The sequence below is a fragment of the Anomaloglossus baeobatrachus genome, unplaced genomic scaffold (assembly GCF_048569485.1).
Source record: "Anomaloglossus baeobatrachus isolate aAnoBae1 unplaced genomic scaffold, aAnoBae1.hap1 Scaffold_84, whole genome shotgun sequence".
Lineage (NCBI taxonomy): Eukaryota > Metazoa > Chordata > Amphibia > Anura > Aromobatidae > Anomaloglossus > Anomaloglossus baeobatrachus.
In genome coordinates, this window is record NW_027445228.1 from 453,899 (window position 1) to 478,088 (window position 24,190).

At 47.7% G+C, this 24,190-nt stretch overlaps 1 protein-coding gene and 1 long non-coding RNA gene across 2 annotated transcripts in view; one reads left to right on the forward strand and one right to left on the reverse strand.

Annotated features, from left to right (window-relative positions):
• LOC142288551 (uncharacterized) overlaps positions 1 to 24,190 on the forward strand; it is a 109,372-nt gene that overhangs the window by 53,139 nt on the left and 32,043 nt on the right. The gene's annotated exons all lie outside the window — the stretch shown is intronic.
• LOC142288552 (uncharacterized) lies at positions 20,663 to 23,075 on the reverse strand. The gene is made up of 2 exons (XR_012749308.1): positions 22,971 to 23,075; positions 20,663 to 20,955 (listed from the first exon to the last, which is right to left on the reverse strand). It is a non-coding gene; the product is annotated as an uncharacterized LOC142288552 (long non-coding RNA).

Below are 24,190 nucleotides of genomic sequence, written 5' to 3' on the forward strand. Positions count from 1 at the left end.
GGCCAATAGAAGCGGAGAGGCGGAGATGAGCGGGATGTAAACATCCCGCCCACCTCCTTCCTTCCACATAGCCGGCGAGAGCCGCGGGTCGCAGGTGAGCTGCTGTTCATCGTTCCCGGGGTGTCACACGGAGCGGCGTGTGCTACTCCGGGAACGATGAACAATTAAATTAAACGATATTATGAAACCTAGCGACCAGTACACGACTCACGATTTGTGAGCGATACTGCGTCGCTAGGAGGTGTCACACAGGCCGGCATCGCAAGCAATGCCGGATGTGCGTCACAAAAACCGTGACCCCGACGATCTATCGCACGATAGATCTTCTGGTGTAAAGCAGCCTTTAGATTAGGAATAGAACAGCCATTTATAGGACATTTCATAACGTTCCCAAATTCCTATGAAAAAATATTCAGCACATTCTGCATTGAACTACAGTACCAAATTTATTATATATTTTAGGAGTCGGAGTTGATCCATTTTATACCGATTCCACCAAAATGAACACCAACTCCGACTCCACAGCCCTGGGTGCATATCCCGGCATCCTTCTGGGTGAGGGTGCAGAAGTCATTTAACCAATTTGTTTGGTCCAAGGGTCGCTCCTGGCTTCGCAGTGGCATTCTCTCCAGACCAAAAGATGCGAGAGGGGTGGGGGGGCCTGACGGACTGTAGATGTTGCGCCCTGGCAGCCGCTCATGCAAGGATCCTGGACCTAATGCACAATAATGCACAATTTGGAGTGTAGTAAACTATGGGTCCGACATGCTTGGGACTTATGTTCCCTTTCTGTGCCAACTCTCCCATGGACATGGCCCGCGCTCCCCCGTCACAACATTGCAATGTCCTACGCCACTGAGCAGACCTTGTTAACTGTCCATTCCCCCCAAACTAATAGGCCTTTGCCGCACCCTCTTGGGCCCCTGATGCGATCACGGACAACCCGGGGTTTCTGCCTGGGGCTTTTTCTAATTCTTTTTTGGGTGGCTCCAGACAGAACCCCTTACGTCTGCTTCATGTGGCCCCAGACGGGGTCCTACTCCCGCTCTCCATAATTATTGTGGTAAGATACCCAAAACGCATTATCATTTTGAATATGCTCAACTTCGACATTTCTGAAACTCACAGGTTCGGGCTGAGTCACCGGTGTCCACCATCTCCACCATCGAATCTCTGTGGTTGACACAACGTAGAACCACCAACATACACGGACATTTACACCGTGCCATGATTTGTACATGGATCGAGCCATATACAGAACATAAATGCAAAGAAAGAAAAACTGTACAAAGGCAATTTATGAAAATTGTATAAATGTATTAAACAATTCAGAATAGACATACATAAATATAATCAAAAGATTAAAATAGAACTTTGGTGAGAGGACCAGCAGGTGGCGCACTCACTCCACAGCTCCGTGACCAAAGGTAACTAGATAGAGGTATTGAGAGAGGAAAATAGCTGCAGTAAAACACTACACAGAGAAGTCTATTGATTACCAAATAAACAGATAAATAACTAAATATAGCTAGCTGCCTTAGTGCATAAAGCAAAAAGGGCAAAGTGTCCATACAGCAGCAAAGCATATAATAACCACTCCACGACTCAGGTATTATATATATATATCTTTTTTCTGTTTTGAGGAGTTTTTTTTGCCGCTGTGATTGCACTTACCTTTGTGTCCCCTGGCCCTGGTTATTATATGCTTTGCTGCTGTATGGACACTTTGCCCTTTTTGATGAGAATAATGGGGTTGGGGGAAAATATGTGTAACTGGGTTAAAAACTGGCTCAGTGATGGGAAACAAAGGGTGGTTATTAATGGTACGTACTCGGACTGGGTCTCAGTTCATAGTGGGGTACCACAGGGGTCAGTATTGGGCCCGCTTCTTTTCAACATATTTATTAATGACCTTGTTGGGGGCATGCGGAGTAGAATTTCAATATTTGCAGATGATACTAAACTCTGCAGGGTAATCAATACAGAGGAGGATAATTTTATATTACCGGGAGATTTATGTAAATTGGAGGATCGGGCTGAGAAGTGGCAATTGAAGTTTAATGTAGATAAATGTATGGTCATGCACTTGGGTAGAGGAAATAAAATGTATAATTATGTACTTAATTGTAGAACACTGGGTAAAACAGACACAGAAAAAGACTTGGGTGTATGGGTGGATGGTAAACTTCACTTTAGTGGACAGTGTCAGGCAGCTGCTGCCAGGGCTAATAAAATAATGGGATGTATTAAAAGAGGTATAAGTGTTCATGAAAAAAATATAGTTCTACCTCTGTACAAGTCACTAGTGCGACCGCACCTAGAATACTGTGTACAATTCTGGTCACCGATATATAAGAAGGACATAGCTGAACTGGAGAGGGTGCAGAGAAGAGCCACCAAGATTATCAGAGGAATGGGTGGGCTGCAATACCAAGACAGGTTATTAAACTTGGGGTTATTTAGTTTGGAAAAATGAAGGCTTAGGGGGGATCTAATCACAATGTATAAATATATGAGGGGACAGTACAGAGACCTTTCCAAAGATCTCTTTACACCTAGGCCTGCGACTGGAACACGGGGGCATCCGCTACGTCTTGAGGAAAGAAGGTTTAATCATAATCACAGACGAGGATTCTTTACTGTACGAGCAGTGAGACTATGGAACTCTCTGCCGCATGATGTTGTAATGAGTGATTCACTACTAACATTTAAGCAGAGCCTGGACGCCTTTCTTGAAAAATGTAATATTACCAGTTATGTATATTAGATTTTATGACAGGGTGTTGATCCAAGGAACTAGTCTGATTGCCGGATGTGGAGTCAGGAAGGAAATTTTTTCCCCATTGGAGCTTGTTTGCCACATTGGGGTTTTTTTGCCTTCCTCTGGATCAACATGTTAGGCTACGGGTTGAACTAGATGGACTTTAGAGTCTCCCTTCAACGTTAAAAAACTATGATACTGTGGCACTCCATTGCAGCCTTGAATATTGGGTTCCCTGGCGGTGTAAAGGTTAATCTCTGTGACACTCCACTCACTGCAGTCTTGAAAATTGTCGGGTTTCGCGGTGGGTGCATGACAGGCGGCGGGTGCGCGAAGCTCGGAAACGCAGCCAGGAGCAGGCGGGCTGATTAACAGGAGAGGAGGCGTGGCAGGAGAGGAGGAGGCAGTAGCGGCGCATGCGCAGTAAGCGATGCGAATTCTGGCCTGTCGATCATTTAGCCGCTAGTAGTGGCCAGAGGGTAGCGTCTACAATAGTTGATTTTTTTGAGGGGATGATGTCACCAGAAGGGGCGGGTTCTCCTCGTGCCGTGAAGATCTGTGAGCAGGAAGCAGCAGTGCTTGGGCTCGGTTGCGTCTAGTTCAGAGTTGATGTTTTGTGCTCCTCTGATCTAGCTGCTTCAGCAGTGAGCTGGCTATATCGGAGTTGATTTTTGGAGGCCTCATTTTCTCGACTCTGATCTAGTTGGTCACTACTGAAGTGTCTAGATCAGAGTGGGTTTTTTGTGGTCCTCATTTTCTCCACTCTGCTATAGACGGTTCAGTGCTGAGGTGACTAGATCAGAGTGGATTTCTTGAGGCCTCGCTGTAGTCACATGTGTTTGGTCACCTCATTTTAGCCACTCTGTTCTAGCTGATTCACCAGTGAGGTGACTAGATCAGAGTGGATTTTTTGATGATCTCTCTGATCTTTTCTCCATTCTACACAGTTCAGTTTCTACAGCGGGGTCTCCAGGCCTCAGAGCCGCACACACTGCAGGTCTTCAGGATTTCCTCAGCATTGCACAGGGGTTGGAATCAGATTTATAATTGGAATGATTTCATGTTTTTATTTATTAGATGCTCACACTGTTATATTTATTATTTTTTTTTCCAAAGGGCAAATTTTTATTTTCATTATTATTAAAACTTACATTGTATTATTGCTTTTTACAATATAAATAATGACACACAGCGCTGATTGTTCAGTTTTGCTAGAATTTTAATTTTACTATATTTCCACGAGTCGTGGCCGCAGGACTGACATTGAAAGAGTGGGCGGAGCCTCACAAGGAAAAACGGAACCGCGCAGCTGACAGTCTTCATAACTTACCATATTGGATCAGAGTGGATTTTTTGAGGATCTCCCTGTAGCCTTCATTCTGTACAGTTTGGTACTGAGGTGACTGGAATGCATTTTTTCAAAGAGTGGGAGGAGCCTCAAAGCAAAAAACGTAACGGAGCACAGCCGAAAGTACTCATAATATACACATTGTATCGGAGTGGATTTTTTGAGGACCTCATCATAGCCTCCACTATGGACAGGTCGGTGCTAAGGTGACTAGAATGGATGTTTTTCTGAAGATTGGGCAGAGCCTCACAGGGAGAAGCGTAACAGAGCGCAGCAGAGTCTTCACAATCTACAATATTGAATTGTAGTTGCTTTTTGAGGACCTCATTTTAGCAACTCCATTCTAAATGATTCACTAGTGAGCTGTCTAGATTGGAGTGGATTTTTTGATGATCTCCCTGTAGCCTCCACCAGGGGCATACCACCAATAGAGGCACCGCTATAAGGCCCATGAGTCACTGGGGCCCGATGACAGCGCTGGCATCGATTCCCCCCCTCCCGCGAGCCCCCTGCCGAGGATCGCACTTTCATTTATATCGGCATCACAGATGCCAATACAATTGAAAGGAATGATGAGAGGAGCAGAGCACTCCCTTTCTCATCATTCTCCCGCTGTGTGTCTGTGACACTCTGATGTGTCAGCACAGAGGAGCGCGGTGACGTCACTACTGTGCGCCGCTGTGCTAAAATGTCAGAGCAGCAGAACAGTGGACACACACTGAGGAGACTGGGGCAGTGGCTGAATGAAAAGAAGTGAGTATATTTTTGTATTTAAAAAGGACAGCCAGAGGACTATGGGGAAGCATACTATTATATGGGGGTTGTAAAATAGTATATGGGGGCTGCATATAACTATATGTTGGTGCACAATATTATATTGGGGCACCCAATATGGTGGTACACTATATGGGGCTTGCATACTAGTATATGGCGGAATGTAAGGGGTGCATACTATTATATGGAGGAATATAAGGGGTGTATACTACTATATGGAGGAATATTAGGGGTGCATAATACTATATGGAGGAATATAAGGGGTGCATAATACTATATGGAGGAATATAAGTGGTGCATAATACTATATGAAGGATCCCTTTTACATGGACTATAGGGGTACATTATAAATTGAGGACTATGGGGTTGGATAATCCAATATGAAGGACTATGGGGTGCTTTATAATATATATAGGACTATGGGGTTTGCATTATATGGAGAACTAATGGGGTTACCTTATACATGGACTATAGGGGTGCATTATATGTAGAGGATTATGGGGCTACAAAATACAATATGAAGGACACCTTATACATAGAATGTGAAGGTGCATTAAACATGGAAAACTATGGGGCTGCATAATACCATATGAAGAACTATGGGGCTGCATTATAATACATATACAGTCAGGGCCAGAAATATTTGGACAGTGACACAAGTTTTGTTATTTTAGCTGTTTACAAAAACATGTTCAGAAATACAATTATATATATAATATGGGCTGAAAGTGCACACTCCCAGCTGCAATATGAGAGTTTTCACATCCAAATCTGAGAAAGGGTTTAGGAATCATAGCTCTGTAATGCATAGCCTCCTCTTTTTCACGGGACCAAAAGTAATTGGACAAGGAACTCTAAGGGCTGCAATTAACTCTGAAGGCGTCTCCCTCGTTAACCTGTAATCAATGAAGTACTTAAAAGGTCTGGGGTTGATTACAGGTGTGTGGTTTTGCATTTGGAAGCTGTTGCTGTGACCAGACAACATGCGGTCTAAGGAACTCTCAATTGAGGTGAAGCAGAACATCCTGAGGCTGAAAAAAAAAGAAAAAATCCATCAGAGAGATAGCAGACATGCTTGGAGTAGCAAAATCAACAGTCGGGTACATTCTGAGAAAAAAGGAATTGACTGGTGAGCTTGGGAACTCAAAAAGGCCTGGGCGTCCACGGATGACAACAGTGGTGGATGATCGCCGCATACTTTCTTTGGTGAAGAAGAACCCGTTCACAACATCAACTGAAGTCCAGAACACTCTCAGTGAAGTAGGTGTATCTGTCTCTAAGTCAACAGTAAAGAGAAGACTCCATGAAAGTAACTACAAAGGGTTCACATCTAGATGCAAACCATTCATCAATTCCAAAAATAGACAGGCCAGAGTTAAATTTGCTGAAAAACACCTCATGAAGCCAGCTCAGTTCTGGAAAAGTATTCTATGGACAAATGAGACCAAGATCAACCTGTACCAGAATGATGGGAAGAAAAAAGTTTGGAGAAGAAAGGGAACGGCACATGATCCAAGGCACACCACATCCTCTGTAAAACATGGTGGAGGCAACGTGATGGCATGGGCATGCATGGCTTTCAATGGCACTGGGTCACTTGTGTTTATTGATGACATAACAGCAGACAAGAGTAGCCGGATGAATTCTGAAGTGTACCGGGATATACTTTCAGCCCAGACTCAGCCAAATGCCGCAAAGTTGATCGGACGGCGCTTCATAGTACAGATGGACAATGACCCCAAGCATACAGCCAAAGCTACCCAGGAGTTCATGAGTGCAAAGAAGTGGAACATTCTGCAATGGCCAAGTCAATCACCAGATCTTAACCCAATTGAGCATGCATTTCACTTGCTCAAATCCAGACTTAAGACGGAAAGACCCACAAACAAGCAAGACCTGAAGGCTGCGGCTGTAAAGGCCGGGCAAAGCATTAAGAAGGAGGAAACCCAGCGTTTGGTGATGTCCATGGGTTCCAGACTTAAGGCAGTGATTGCCTCCAAAGGATTCGCAACAAAATATTGAAAATAAAAATATTTTGTTTGGGTTTGGTTTATTTGTCCAATTACTTTTGACCTCCTAAAATGTGGAGTGTTTGTAAAGAAATGTGACAATTCCTACAATTTCTATCAGATATTTTTGTTCAAACCTTCAAATTAAACGTTACAATCTGCACTTGAATTCTGTTGTAGAGGTTTCATTTCAAATCCAATGTGGTGGCATGCAGAGCCCAACTCGCGAAAATTGTGTCACTGTCCAAATATTTCTGGACCTAACTGTAGGACTATGGGGGCTGCATTATATAAGGACTAATGGCGTTACCTTATACATGGACCATAGGGCTGCATTAGAATACATGAAAGACTGCCGAGACCCACCCACCGGTTCCCCCTCCCCACCGCACAATGAATGCGACCACACATGGATTACCTTTTCTTTTGTACTTTATTGAAGGTATCCACGTAACACCATTCAATGTTGATATAAAAAGGGGGTTGCTTGTTATTTTGGCCACAGCTCTAAACACAGGCACAAATCCGCCTTAAACCTGAGGGAGGAGGCTCGATACCTACGGCCAACCGTGGCAGGTTGGCTCTCACCAAATCCCTCTTCCACCGGCTGTGACTTCTGAACTTGTAACAAAACCTTAATGGAGGGAGGGCGGGCGATGCTCACCCTGAGGGCAGATTGTGGTAAGAGGAAGGAGGGACTCCGGAGGCTGCTTATATGACCTGGAGGAGATCCCAGCAAGGAAGGGGGGCATTGCACAGTGGGGAGGAGGGAGAGGTGACCGTGGAAGGACATAGCAAGGGGCTCAGCAGTAAGGGGCAGCGCCATCAGCCGCAGTGCCCTGCAGACTGCCGAGACCCACCCACCGGTTCTCCCTCCCCACCGTGCAATGAAGGAGACCACACATGGATTATCTTTTCTTTTGTACTTTATTGAAGGTATCCACCATTCAATGTTGATATAAAAGGGGGTTGCTTGTTATTTTGGCCACAGCTCTAAACACAGGCACAAATCCGCCTTAAACCTGAGGGAGGAGGCCCGATGCCTACGGCCGTCCATGGCAGGTTGGCTCTCACCAAATCCCTCTTCCACCGGCCACGGAGTGGCGAAGGCCCAAGCCTGAGCTGCGACCCCCACACAGGGCCCTTATGGCCTGTTCGACAGGAAAATATCTAGGCCTATATCATTGAGGCTAAAACCATCCTCTAACACCAATCGGCTGATATCTGACTCCAACATCTTGTGTCCCAGCACTATACCTCTTCCTACCGCTACAAATTTGGCGATCCGCATATTAACGTGCCGCTTTGACCGCTCCACAGCTGCTATATTCCTTGCCCCTGTCCAACTCAATCTCGGTAATATACTGGACCATACCACCACTGCGTTGCTGAAGAAACTGCTAAACCTATCCAGGTCCGCTTGCATGACCGCAAGCAGCTCCTGGATCCTTACGTTTACTAAGTCATTTCTACCCGCGTGAATAGCCAGCACTGCCGGGCCCGTGGCTATCCTTGATATGCTCACCACCTCGTGCAGGACCTGTGTCCAGGCCAGGCCCCGAACTCCTCTCCAGTGGAACTTGAGGTGACTAAATCCTAGCACGCTTCCACCCGATCTCGACTCGGCCCGCCGTGCTGCCCACAATATGTGGGAGTGACCTAGGATCCAGATGCTAGGTCTCGACGGATCTAGGAAGAAAACTGTTAGCTACTGTATCCAGCATTTTTTTTGCATAATGTCAGCGACCATCTTTGTATTTTATCTATTTATTTTTTGTGTACCATGACGTGATAAACAGTGCAAACCTGGTGGCGGGAACGAACGATTAGCTATGATTAAAAATTGTTTAAAAGAACTGAAGTCCTCAGTGGTTGATACCTTTCAATGGCTAACTGAAAAGTGGTAATAATAGCAGCTTTCGAGACTACTCAGGTCTCTTCATCAGGCATGGTATACATACGGTACAAAGATATATTTTACCTGTATTAGATATGATTAGTTATCTGATGGATGGGGAAAAGGTATAGCAACGACCGTGACCGGTTCAAGGGTAAACTTTGTGGTTAAATTTGGCGGTTGGCATGGATCGGGGGTTAAATTAGATCTGGCCTGATATAGCGGAAGAAACAGTCGGATTTCCAACGCCCTATCTGCTGTATCTCCTCATTCGTGAAGCCGGCCCTTGCTGCCTCGGTTGCAGCGCCGATGCGGAAGGAGTGCGTGCTATAATCCCCTGGCTGTAAGCCCAGGCTGGAAAGTGACATTTTGAGCAAGGCCGAAAACTGTGTTGCCGTGAGCGTGGATCCATCCGCATGCTCTAAAAAGAATTTGTTGGGAACCCGAGACTCTAGGTAACGCTGCAAGATAAGGATGGGACAGAGGAGGCCGGGAAACGGGAAAATAGGGAACCAAACTCCTCGTCCGAGCTGATCTTTTTGCAGCGCCCTATGCGAACCCGTAACCATCATTGCAGATTATAACATTGTCGCGTAGCAGACCGCCGGGACAAACTGAGGATCTGCTGACTAATTCGCAAATCCCCGAAGAATGCGAGCGATAAGGCCGCCAAGAACAAGAGGACCTCGCTGTCATTGGTGCATACGTCGCCTAGCTGTTTTTTTATGCCTGAAAAGGTGGCGAATGAAATGGGCCTCCCGCTTTCGGTGCACTGACGCTTCCGCTTCCAGCCTTTAACGGCCTGCGTGAACGGAAAGGCCTTGGTGACATAGGGCCATCTGCGAACCCGAAAGTGAAAGGCTATGCCTGCGAGCCGCTGCTGCGCTACTGTTCCCGACACGCCGTTAGTATGCAAATTGCGCTATATACCGAGCAACGGCATTGCTGAGAAAAACGCGGTCACCAGGCTAGGCAGCGGTTGAGCTAGATTTAACCATTCTTTCCAAGCCTTACCGTACGAACGCCACGTTGATGGAGCTAGGGATGCCTGGACCAAAGGCATCAGCTGTTCTCGGGGACCGTCCAGAGGAACTGTGGACACTTCTGGCCATTGCTGTCCGCTTCTGGGTGCAATGCTTGGAACGTCTGAAATTAAAAAAGCGATAAGGCATCAGCAATACTGTTATCGATCCCTGGCACGTGACGGGCCCTTAACCAGATGTTATGCTCGAGGCACTTGAGAACTGAGTACCGTACTAAGCTGATCACTGAATATGAAGGACTATGGGGACTGCATTATAATACATATAGGACAATGGGGTACAGTATAATACATGGAGGACTATGGGGTGCACTATAATATACGGAGGACTATGGTGTACAGTATAATACATGGAGGACTATGCGGTGCAGTATATTACATGGAGGACTATGCGGTGCAGTGTAATATACGGAGGACTATGGGGTGCAGTATAATATACGGAGGACTATGGGGTGCAGTATAATACATGGAGGACTATGGGGTGCAGTATAAAATATATGGAGTACTATGGGGTGAATTATACATAGATGACTATGGGGTGCAGTATAATATACGGAGGACTATGCGGTGCAGTATAATACATGGAGGACTATGGGGTGCAGTATAAAATATATGGAGTACTATGGGGTGAATTATACATAGATGACTATGGGGTGCAGTATATATAGGACTATGGGGTTCAGTATAATATACGGAGGACTTTGTAGGCTGCATTATAATACATGGAGTACTATGGGGAGTTCATTATACAGTAATACATGGAGTACTATGGGGGCTGCATTATAATATATGCAGGATTATGGGGACTGCATTGTTATACATGGAGGCCTATGGGGTCTGCATTATAATACATGATGAGCTGTGGAGTGCATTATAATACATGCATGACTGGGGGCCTCATTATAATATATGAAGGTCTATGAGGGCTTCCTTATCCATGGACTACAGGGGTGCATTATAAAACATGGAGGACTATGGCGGTGCAGTATAATACATGCAGGACTATGGTGGCTGCATTATACTATATGGAGGACTATGTCGTGCAGTATAATATATGGAGGACTATGGGAGTTGTATTATAATAATTGGAAGGCTATGAGAGCTACCTTATACATGGAGGACTATGGGAAATGCATTATAATACATGGAGGACTATGGGGTGCATTCTAATAAAATGAAGGGTTACATGGGACCCAATACACTATATGGAAGGCTATGTGGGGGCCAATATAATATTTGGAGAACTATACAGTCATATGAAAATGTTTGGGCACCCCTATTAATGTTAACCTTTTTTCTTCATAACAATTTGGGTTTTTGCTATTTCAGTGTCATATATCTAATAACTGATGGACTGAGTAATATTTCTGGATTGAAATGAGGTTTATTGTACTAACAGAAAATGTGCAATCCGCATTTAAACAAAATTTGACCGGTGCAAAAGTATGGGCACCTCAACATAAAAGTGACATTGATATTTTGTAGATCCTCCTTTTGCAAAAATAACAGCCTCTAGTCGCTTCCTGTAGCTTTTAATGAGTTCCTGGATGAAGGAATATTTGACCATTCCTGTTTACAAAACAATTCCAGTTCAGTTAAGCTTGATGGTCGCTGAGCATGGACAGCCCGCTTCAAATCATCCCACAGATTTTCAATGATATTCAGCTCTGGGGACTAAGATGGCCATTCCAGAACATTGAAATTGTTCCTCTGCATGAATGCCTGAGTAGATTTGGAGCGGTGTTTTGGATCATTGTCTTGCTGAAATATCCATCCCCTGTGTAACTTCAACTTCGTTACTGATTCTTGCACATTATTGTCAAGAATCTGCTGATACTGAGTTGAATCCATGCGACCCTCAACTTTAACAAGATTCCCGGTGCCGGCATTGGCCACACACCCCCAAAGTATGATGGGGCTCCACCAAATTTTACTGTGGGTAGCAAGTGCTTTTCTTGCAATGCCGTTTTTTTTTGCCTCCATGCATAATGCCTTTTTGTATGACCTAACAACTCAATCTTTGTTTCATCAGTCCACAGGACCTTCTTCCAAAATGTAACTGGCTTGTACAATTGTGCATTTGCATACCTCAGGCGACTCTGTTTGTGGCGTGCTTGCAGAAACGGCTTCTTTCCCATCACTCTCCCATACAGCTTCTCCTTGTGCAACGTGCGCTGTATTGTTGACCGATGCACATTGACACCATCTGCAGCAAGATGATGCTGCAGGTCTTTGGAGGTGGTCTGTGGATTGTCCTTGACTGTTCTCACCATTGTTCTTCTCTGCCTTTCTGATATTTTTCTTGGCCTGCCACTTCTGGGCTTAACAAGAACTGTACCTGTGTTCTTCCATTTCTTTACTATGTTCCTCACAGTGGAAACTGACAGTTGAAATCTCTGAGACAACTTTTTGTATCCTTCCCCTGAACAACTATGTTGAATAATCTTTGTTTTCAGATCATTTGAGAGTTGTTTTGAGGAGCCCATGATGCCACTCTTCATAGGAGATTCAAATAGGAGAACAACTTGCAAGTGGCCACCTTAAATACCGTTTCTCATGATTGGATACACCTGCCTATGAAGTTCAAAGCTCAATGAGGTTACAAAACCAATTTAGTGCTTTAGTAAGTCAGAAAAAAGTAGTTAGGAGGGTTCAAATCAAGAAATTGATAAGGGTGCCCATACTTTTGCACCGGTCAAATTTTGTTTAAATGCGGATTGCACATTTTCTGTTAGTACAATAAACCTCATTTCAATCCAGAAATATTACTCAGTCCATCAGTTATTAGATATATGAAAGTGAAATAGCAAAAACCCAAATTGTTATAAAGAAAAAAGGTTAACATTAATAGGGGTGCCCAAACTTTTTCATATGACTGTACATACGAGGGGGCACAAAGACAAGCTTGGGATGGGAAAGTTTTGTGCTCATGGAAAGAGGCTCTTTCCCGCAGCACCCAGCTTTCCAATGCTCTGATATGGGAAAGCTGGGTGCTGAGGACAAGATGGATATCAGAACATAGTAAATCTGGGTGATTATAGAAAGAAGGATTTCAGATCATGGGAAACCTGGGTGCTGAGGGAAAGATCCAAGCGTTAACGTCATTATCCCATACCCCGAGTGTTAGCGTCATTATTCCATACCCCAAGTGTCTGTGCATTATCCCGTACCCCGTGTGTCTATGTTGGGAGGGCCCAGGTCCAAACTTTGCACTGGGGCCCATCAAACTCTAGTTACACCACTGCTCAGTACAGAGATGACTAGATCGCAGTTATTACACTGAGGTTCATGATTTCTGGGCACTGTACTGTCTATAAGGCCAGAGTCACACTGGCGTATGACTCGAGAAAATCTCGCGTTGCACTCTGCTTCATGTTAGACAATGCTGCAGCTCAGATCTGCGATCTTTTCTTCAGTCCCAATCGGACTGAGGAAAAAATGGCAGCATGCTGCGATTGCAGGGAGTCTGGACTCACTTGCACTCATACAAGTCTATGGGTGCGTGTGAAACATCGCACTGCGCTCGGATGACATCTGGATATACGCAGAGAAAAGTAATGGAAAAGATGGAGAGATTAATTCCTCCCTCTCCCCTGCACCTGTGATCCGATCACTGGATAGGATCACAATATAATGACACTCGACTCACACTCACAGCAGAACCTGATCCGAGTGCCATTAGCATATCTCATATGATACCTCAAGCGGGATTTACACGCTACGATATATCTAACAAGATGTCGGCGGGGTCACGTCGTAAGTGACGCACATCTGGCATCGTTAGTGATATCGTAGCATGTGACAGCTATGAACGAGCAGAAATACTCACCTTGTTGTTCATCGTTGACACGTCGCTTATTTTCTAAATATCGAACGTCCAGTTGTTCAATGTTCCCGAGGCAGCACACATCGCTCCGTGTGACACCCCGGGAACGATGAACACAGCATACCTGCGTCCCACAGCTCCCGTCGCCAATGCGGAAGGAAGGAGGTGGGCGGGATGTTTACGTCCCGCTCATCTCCGCCCCTATTGGCCGGCCGCTGTGTGATGTCGCTGTGACGCCGAACGTCCCTCCCACTTCAGGGAAGTGGATGTTCGTCGCCCACAGCGAGGTCGTTTGGAAGGTATGTATGTGTGACGGGGGTTAACAACATTGTGCGACACGGGAAACAAATTGCCCGTGCCGCAAAAACGATGGAGGCGGGTGCAATCGCACGACACATGGACACGTGTAAAGCAGGCTTTATGCTAGTGTGGCTCTTGCCTAAGGAAAACCCTCTGAACAGTAACTCCATTCTATCTCACTACAGAGGTGACTAGATCGGAGTTGCTGCACTGAGGCTCATGATTTCTGAGCCCACTGTACTGTCTATAAGGACGTCTGGTGTACATCAACTCCATTATAGATGTTTCAGTACAGAGATGACAAGATCGGAGTTGTTGCAACGAGGTCCATGATTTCTGGGTATTGTCTATAAGGACGTCCTCCCTGCAGCAACTCCATTCTAGCTGTCTCACTACAGAGGTGACTAGAGCGACCTAGGTCCATCATTTCTGGGTACTGTCTATAAGGACATCCTCTGTACAGTAACTCCATTCTATCGAACTACAGAGGTGACTAGAGCGACCTAGGTCCATGATTTCTGGGTACTGTTTATAAGGACGTCCTCTGTACAGTAACTCCATTCTATCGAACTACAGAGGTGAGTAGATCGGAGTTGCTGCACTGAGGTTCATGATTTCTGAGCTCACAGTACTGTCTATAAGGACGTCCTGTGTACAGCAACTCCATTATAGATGTTTCAGTACAGAGATGACAAGATCGGAGTTGTTGCAACGAGGTCCATCATTTCTGGGTACTGTCTATAAGGACGTCCTCCCTGCAGCAACTCCATTCTAGCTGTCTCACTACAGAGGTGACTAGTGACCTAGGTCCATGATTTCTGGGTACTGTTTATAAGGATGTCCTCTGTACAGTAACTCCATTCTATCTCACTACAGAGGTGACTAGTGCGGAGTTGCTGCACTGAGGCTCATGATTTCTGAGCTCACAGTACTGTCTATAAGGACAGCCTCAGCCAGTCCATGCATTGTGTTCAGAGATTGTACTAACGTTCATAGATGTTTGAAAAAGCCCTTATACAGATTACATGAAAGCTCCCATACACATAGGGCTAAAGTCGCCCGGATCAGACAACAATCCGATGAGTATTGGGGCTTCCCGACTTACCTCAAGAATGGATGTAAAGGGAGGGAAGGAACCGGCGTGTTGGAATTCCACTTGTTGATCCTTTTGTTCTCTTGAAAGATAATCCACCCCCAGAGGAGGCGACATCAGCTCTCAGATAGAGAACACAAGAACATTTGACCGAGCACTCCTGTATGTGATAGTCCAGAGAGAGCTGTCGGCCAAATGACTGTAGGGATTGTTTACAGGCCTTAAAGGGATTGTTTAGTGAAAACAAGTTATCACCTATCCATGGGCCAGGTGATCACCTGCTGATCAGTGTCCGATCACTGGGACCCGCACTGATTGGGAAAACAGGGAATTTTTATCCATGTTTCAGGTATGTGTGACATCCATTTTTAACATGGATGCCACACGTACTCATGTTATCTATAGTGTTCCTCACACATGCATGTTTTTACATGGACCGTGTGGCCCCACATTTCCCTGCACGCAGACATGTCCGTTTTTTTCTCCAGCAGCACGGGTGTCACACACTGATGTGATCCGTATGACACGTACGGGAGAAAATACGTGTCTATGAAATAAAATTATTTTTTTATACTCCCTTGTCTTCAGCCCTGCTGTCTTCGACTTCGGCTCTGCTGTCACTTGCTTCTGATCCCCGCTCATTATACTCATTGAATATGCACTGCACGGATTACCTAGAAGCAGCAGCACCAGAGACATCAGTGCCAGGGACAGCATCACTGGGGGCAGGTGAGAATCCAGCAGTGTGTGCGCAGTGAGGTCAGGAGTATCCAAGGAACTCTGATGATATCTTGACGATACCCACCCTACTGCAGGTGTAGTGACAGTGACTTCACGGGTTCATCAAAGTTCATTGGGTACTCCGATGAACCCATGACCTTACTGCCGCGACACCCACAGTACCGCGGACGTCACAGGGATGTCATCCGAATTCATTGTGAACTCGGATTAACCCGTGACATCACTGCCGCGCCCGCACACATACTGCTGAGGTCGTCCCTGCGGTGACCTGAGCTCACCTTAGGATATCCAGGTCACCGAACGGAAGCATACACAGCAGTGTGTGCGCTCTCAAAATCAATGAGGAACGTTCTGTTCTCCATTGAATGAGACAGCAGTGTGGGATTGACGTGGCCACCCCCAATTGGATTTTGGCAGACCAGGATTAGGGCTTTGATAGAGATTAATTTGAAAAAGAGGGTGTCTCGTCTTTATTTATTGAATGATTCTTTTTATGTCTTTCCAGGTTTGATTTTGGGGAATGTCATGGGACCTCACCATGGATTACGGCGGAATTTTTATTTTTAAAAAAATCAAATAAATTGGTGAATGAGGGCCGAGTTGGAGGTTTTTTGCTCAAATAAACTTTGTTATTCCTATTTCAACTACTGGATTAGTAATGGCAGTGTCTGCTAGATGCCACCCATTACTAATACCAAGGCTTGATGCCAGCTGCAGCTGGCATCAATCCTACAATTACGCCATTTGCCATTGCACCACAGCAACGGGAAGAGCAGAGTCCAGCACCAGAATTGGCGCCTCTAATGGATGTTCAACTTCTCAGGCGTTTGTGGGCTGCTATTGTAAGGGCTCATGCGCACGTAACTGCTGAATATTCGGCAGCGATTTGATAGCACATGTGCGCTTCAAATCGCTGCAGAAACACTGCATAATGGATGCAGTTCTTTTTGTTTAAAAAAGCCGATTTCCTGCGCTCGGGGATGCTGCCCCCACCATAGACAGAGCGGGAGCTGCATCCATAGCGCACGGAATAATTGACATGCTGCTTTTATGAACGCACGGATTTGGGTCAAAATTTTAGCAACCAAATCGCGGCATTCAAAAAAGCAATGTGCGCACGTATCATGCACAATCTACATAGATTGTGCAGGCGACGCAGGACGCATGCATTTACGCTGCAGTGCTATATGCAGCGTAAATGCATGTAAGTACGCAACGTGCGCATGAGTCCTTAGGCTGGAAAGGGCCAAATAACCAAGGCCATTTCCACCCTAATAATATCATCCCACAGTTGTCTGCTGTACCATGGGCTGGTTTTTAATAAAATGGAGGGGACCCCACAACATTTTTTAAAATCTAAAAATGTAATAAATAAGCGTGGGATCCCCTCTATTTTTCATAACCAGCCAAAAGGTACAGCAGACAACTGAGGGTTGCAGCCTGCAGCTGCTGCTGTTCCTGTGCTAGACATGAAAATTGGGGTACCTTGCGTCTTTTTTTTTTTTTTTTTTTTAATTAAAAATAAAAATGGTGTAAAACAGCTGGTCAAGCTAACTATCTCTACATCACTATTCTATCTGTTCTATTTATCTTTATATATGTATCTATAATTTTTCAGGCTTTACACATTAAAAAAAAAAACCCAAAAAACCACATTCATTTCAGTATGTTACTTTTTTTTTTACCAATACCACACGGACGACCATACCGGCACGTGTGACTTGCACCTGTTTAAACACGGACGTCTGAAAGGGGCCTTATGGATACCCATCTACTGTATGTACTATCATTTTGAGTTGCTGCAAATTATGATGTTCTCCTCCTTGGCTAAAAATACTTCTCAAAATTTCTAAGGAGTATTGTTACCCCTCTGTAAAATATGTAGTGTGACCTCTGCCAGAGCCTGTCCTATGGAACAGCGGTGGCAACAGCTTCAGACGCTCAGCAAAAAGCAACTTACGTCCCTTTAAATAAAATAAAAGGTTTCGCCCCATATGACCTGAATCAGGCGGTGTGAGCCTCATGGAGTTATGTCACCACAAAAGGAGGGAAACACCGAGAAACAGGACTGGGGCCTAATAAATGGGGGGCAAAATAGGATCAGGGGCTGCTAAAGACAGAAAATAAACTGTGAGCGAGATCTGAACAGTTTACTGTGGGTCTACATATGAGGACTGGAAACTACCTCCAGCAATGTGTGACCGCAGCCCGATACAGATCCAACCGGCAATGTGTGACCACAGCCCGATACAGATCCAACCGGCAATGTGTGACCGCAGCCCGATACAGATCCAACCAGCAATGTGTGACCGCAGCCCGATACAGATCCAACCGGCAATGTGTGACCGCAGCCCGATACAGATCCAACCGGCAATGTGTGACCGCAGCCCGATACAGATCCAACCAGCAATGTGTGACCGCAGCCCGATACAGATCCAACCGGCAATGTGTGACCGCAGCCCGATACAGATCCAACCAGCAATGTGTGACCGCAGCCCGATACAGATCCAACCGGCAATGTGTGACCGCAGCCCGATACAGATCCAACCGGCAATGTGTGACCGCAGCCCGATACAGATCCAACCAGCAATGTGTGACCGCAGCCCGATACAGATCCAACCGGCAATGTGTGACCGCAGCCCGATACAGATCCAACCGGCAGTGACTGATCACTAATGTCACACCGAGCGTTATTCATAGTATCATAGTATCATAGTATCATAGTATCATAGTTTTTAAGGTTGAAGGGAGACTCTAAGTCCATCTAGTTCAACCCGTAGCCTAACATGTTGATCCAGAGGAAGGCAAAAAACCCCAATGTGGCAAACAAGTTCCAATGGGGAAAAAATTTCCTTCCTGACTCCACATCCGGCAATCAGACTAGTTCCCTGGATCAATACCCTGTCATAAAATCTAATATACATAACTGGTTATATTAAATTTTTCAAGAAAGGCATCCAGGCTCTGCTTAAATGTTAGTAGTGAATCACTCATTACAACACCATGCGGCAGAGAGTTCCATAGTCTCACTGCTCGTACAGTAAAGAATCCTCGTCTGTGATTATGATTAAACCTTCTTTCCTCAAGACGTAGCGGATGCCCCCGTGTTCCAGTCGCAGGCCTAGGTGTAAATAGATCTTTGGAAAGGTCTCTGTACTGTCCCCTCATATATTTATACATTGTGATTAGATCTCCCCTAAGCCTTCGTTTTTCCAGACTAAATAACCCCAAGTTTAATAACCTGTCTTCGTATTGCAGCCCCCCCATTCCTCTAATAATCTTGGTCGCTCTTCTTTGCACCCTCTCCAGTTCAGCTATGTCCTTCTTGTATATCGGTGACCAGAATTGTACACAGTATATAAGTGCGGTCGCACTAGTGACTTGTACAGAGGTAGAACTATATTTTTTTCATGAACACTTATACCTCTTTTAATACATCCCATTATTTTATTAGCCCTGGCAGCAGTTGCCTGACACTGTCCACTAAAGTGAAGTTTACCATCCACCCATACACCCAAGTCTTTTTCTGTGTCTGTTTTACCCAGTGTTCTACAATTAAGTACATAATCATAAATGTTATTTCCTCTACCCAAGTGCATGACCTTACATTTATCTACATTAAACTTCAATTGCCACTTCTCAGCCCAATCCTCCAATTTACATAAATCTCCCTGTAATATAAAATTATCCTCCTCTGTATTGATTACCCTGCAGAGTTTAGTATCATCTGCAAATATTGAAATTCTACTCCGCATGCCCCCAACAAGGTCATTTATAAATATGTTGAAAAGAAGCGGGCCCAATACTGACCCCTGTGGTACCCCACTATGAACTGAGACCCAGTCCGAGTACGTACCATTAATAACCACCCTTTGTTTCCTATCACTGAGCCAGTTTTTAACCCAGTTACACATATTTTCCCCTATCCCCATTATTCTCATTTTATGTACCAACCTTTTGTGTGGCACCGTATCAAAAGCTTTTGAAAAGTCCATATACACAACATCCACTGCATTTCCCTGGTCCAGGCTTGAACTTACCTCTTCATAGAAGCTGATCAAATTAGTTTGACAGGATCGATCCCTCATAAACCCATGTTGATACTCTGTCATAAGGTTATTTTTCTTGAGATACTCCAGTATAGCATCTCTCAAGAAACCCTCAAGGATTTTACCAACCGTAGAGGTTAAACTTACCGGCCTATAATTTCCCGGCTCAGTTTTTGTCCCCTTTTTGAATATTGGCACCACATTTGCTATGCGCCAGTCCTGCGGTACCGACCCTGTTATTAAGGAATCTGAGAAGATTAAAAATAATGGTCTATCTATCACAGAACTCAATTCCTGTAGTACTCTGGGGTGTATGCCATCCGGGCCCGGAGATTTGTCAACCTTAGTGATTTCGAGGCGGCGGCGTACTTCCTGCTGGGTTAAGCAGGTAATATTCAAGGGTGAATTTATGGCATCACTGGTCATGTCATCTGCCATGGCATTTTCTTGTATAAAAACCGTAGAAAAAAAGTCATTCAGCAGGTTGGCTTTACCCTCATCCCCTTCCACCATTTCACCAAGACTATTTTTAAGGGGGCCAACACTATCGCTTTTCAGTTTTTTACTGTTTATGTAGTTAAAGAATATTTTAGGATTATTTTTACTTTCTCTCGCAATGAGTCTCTCTGTCTCAAACTTAGCTAACTTAATTTGCTTTTTACATATTTTATTTAATTTTCTATAATTATATAATGCCTCATCACTACCTACCCTCTTTAATTCTTTTAAGGCTTTCTGTTATAGAGATGAACATTATGTTATTATAGAGATGAACATTCAGCCCATACGTCTACAACAGTTTTATTAAAACAAGCATCAATAAAAAAGAGAAATATAGTTTTATTTTTATAGAGAACATAGATTCCATGCTGCACAAGTGAAGGGGTAACACAAAACACAGATATAAATTACAGTGAATAAACCAATCCTCACAGACGGGTGCAGAGGAGTCTCGTGCGTTTTAGGTGTAAAAATTGTATTTCTGCAGTTACCATAAAAATCCTCTTGTTGAATACATTGGAGGACACAGGAGGGTGACGTGGATTAGACCACACTGTTCTGTCTCTAAGGTGGGACGACGGGGATCAATTACACCCAGTGCCGATAGCCACAAGCTGTATATGAAAAACAAAGGGAGAAGATTAATAACACACATAGTTCCCTGTGCGAGGATCCCCCCCCCCCACCCCACGTGCAACACGGCCCCCTGCAAGCCCCCGAACGTGCTGCGTCACCCCCTACCTAGTGCGAGCCCCACTAAAATGTGCAGCCTCCCCCTGCGAGCCCCACACTACGCGCAGCCTCGCCCCGCTGCCCAGGGCGAGCCCCACACTACGCGCAGCCTCGCCCCGCTGCCCAGGGCGAGCCCCACACTACGCGCAGCCTCGCCCCGCTGCCCAGGGCGAGCCCCACACTACGCGCAGCCTCGCCCCGCTGCCCAGGGCGAGCCCCACACTACGCGCAGCCTCGCCCCGCTGCCCAGGGCGAGCCCCACACTACGCGCAGCCTCGCCCCGCTGCCCAGGGCGAGCCCCACACTACGCGCAGCCTCGCCCCGCTGCCCAGGGCGAGCCCCACACTACGCGCAGCCTCGCCCCGCTGCCCAGGGCGAGCCCCACACTACGCGCAGCCTCGCCCCGCTGCCCAGGGCGAGCCCCACACTACGCGCAGCCTCGCCCCGCTGCCCAGGGCGAGCCCCACACTACGCGCAGCCTCGCCCCGCTGCCCAGGGCGAGCCCCACACTACGCGCAGCCTCGCCCCGCTGCCCAGGGCGAGCCCCACACTACGCGCACCAACGCCCCGTGCGAGCCCCCCAAATGTGCAGCGTCACCCCCTGCGAGCTTAACCAAACATGCAGTATAGCCCCCTGCAAGCACTTTCAAACGTACAGTCACCCCCTGCCCAGTGTGAGCCCCCCCCCCCCCCGCCCAAACGTGCAGCGTCACCCCCTGCAAGCCGCCCCAAACGTGCAGCGTCACCCCCTGCCAGCCCCCCCCCCCAAACGTGCGTCACCCCCTGCCAGCCCCCCCCCCAAACGTGCGTCACCCCCTGCCAGCCCCCCCCCCAAACGTGCGTCACCCCCTGCCAGCCCCCCCCCCCCAAACGTGCGTCACCCCCTGCCAGCCCCCCCCCCCCAAACGTGCGTCACCCACTGCCAGCCCCCCCCCCCAAACATGCGTCACCCCCTGCCAGCCCCCCCCCCAAACATGCGTCACCCCCTGCCAGCCCCCCCCCCCAAACATGCGTCACCCCCTGCCAGCCCCCCCCCCCAAACATGCGGCACCCCCTGCCAGCCCCCCCCCCCCAAACGTGCGTCACCCCCTGCCAGCCCCCCCCCCCCAAACGTGCGTCACCCCCTGCCAGCCCCCCCCCCCAAACGTGCGTCACCCCCTGCCAGCCCCCCCCCCAAACGTGCGTCACCCCCTGCCAGCCCCCCCCCCAAACGTGCGTCACCCCCTGCCAGCCCCCCCCCCAAACGTGCGTCACCCCCTGCCAGCCCCCCCCCCAAACGTGCGTCACCCCCTGCCAGCCCCCCCCCCAAACGTGCGTTACCCCCTGCCAGCCCCCCCCCAAACGTGCGTCACCCCCTGCCAGCCCCCCCCAAACGTGCGTCACCCCCTGCCAGCCCCCCCCCAAACGTGCGTCACCCCCTGCCAGCCCCCCCCAAAACGTGCAGCGTCACCCCCTGCCAGCCCCCCCCAAAACGTGCAGCGTCACCCCCTGCCAGCCCCCCCCAAAACGTGCAGCGTCACCCCCTGCCAGCCCCCCCCAAAACGTGCAGCGTCACCCCCTGCCAGCCCCCCCCCCAAAACGTGCAGCGTCACCCCCTGCCAGCCCCCCCCAAAACGTGCAGTATAGCCCCCTGCAAGCCCCCCCCAACGTGCAGTGTCACCCCCTGCCAGCCCCCCCAACATGCAGTGTCACCCCCTGCCAGCCCCCCCCAAACGTGCAGTATAGCCCCCTGCAAGCCCCCCACAAACGTGCAGCGTCACCTCCTGCCAGCCCCCCCCAAACGTGCAGTGTCACCCCCTGCCAGACCCCCCCCCAAACGTGCAGAGTTGCTCCCTGGCAAGTGCAAGCCCCCCAAAACATTCCACATTGCCTCCTGCAAGCCTCCCCCCAAACATACAGCGTCGCCTCCTGCCTAGGATCCGTCCGCTCTGCACAGGAGCCCGAGCACCGCTGCTTCCGGTCACAGATCAGGGGAGATGCTAGAGAATACAGGCTGCTTGCAGATTATGACGTCACTTCCGGGGCGTATTCAGGTACTGTTAGGGGGCGTGTCCTTTATTCAGCGCGGCCTGTAGCTCTAGGCTCAACCGATCTGGATTTTGGGGTAAGAAATAAAAGTGTCTCCTGTCACTACTGGGGGCTGCAGCTCGTGTATATATCACAGGGAAGGGGCTGAAGCTGCAGCACAGGGCTGTGGAGGCTTCCATAAGGAAGGGGGATATGGGGGGGTACACAGGGCAGGGGGCGATGCTGTATATTGGGGGGCTACACAGGGCAGGGGGCGATGCTGTATATTGGGGGGCTACACAGGGCAGGGGGCGATGCTGTATATTGGGGGGCTACACAGGGCAGGGGGTGATGCTGTATATTGGGGGGCTACACAGGGCAGGGGGCAATGCTGTATATTGGGGGGCTACACAGGGCAGGGGGCGATGCTGTATATTGGGGGCTACACAGGGCAGGGGGCGATGCTGTATATTGGGGGGCTACACAGGGCAGGGGGCGATGCTGTATATTGGGGGGCTACACAGGGCAGGGGGCGATGCTGTATATTGGGGGGCTACACAGGGCAGGGGGCGATGCTGTATATTGGGGGCTACACAGGGCAGGGGGCGATGCTGTATATTGGGGGCTACACAGGGCAGGGGGCGATGCTGTATATTGGGGGCTACACAGGGCAGGGGGCGATGCTGTATATTGGGGGGCTACACAGGGCAGGGGGCGATGCTGTATATTGGGGGGCTACACAGGGCAGGGGGCGATGCTGTATATTGGGGGGCTACACAGGGCAGGGGGCAATGCTGTATATTGGGGGGCTACACAGGGCAGGGGGCGATGCTGTATATTGGGGGCTACACAGGGCAGGGGGCGATGCTGTATATTGGGGGGCTACACAGGGCAGGGGGCGATGCTGTATATTGGGGGCTACACAGGGCAGGGGGCGATGCTGTATATTGGGGGGCTACACAGGGCAGGGGGCGATGCTGTATATTGGGGGGCTACACAGGGCAGGGGGCGATGCTGTGGAGGCTTTCATAAGGAATGTGAGAATAAAGGCCCTGTCACACACAGAGATAAATCTGCGGCAGATCTGTGGTTGCAGTGAAATTGTGGACA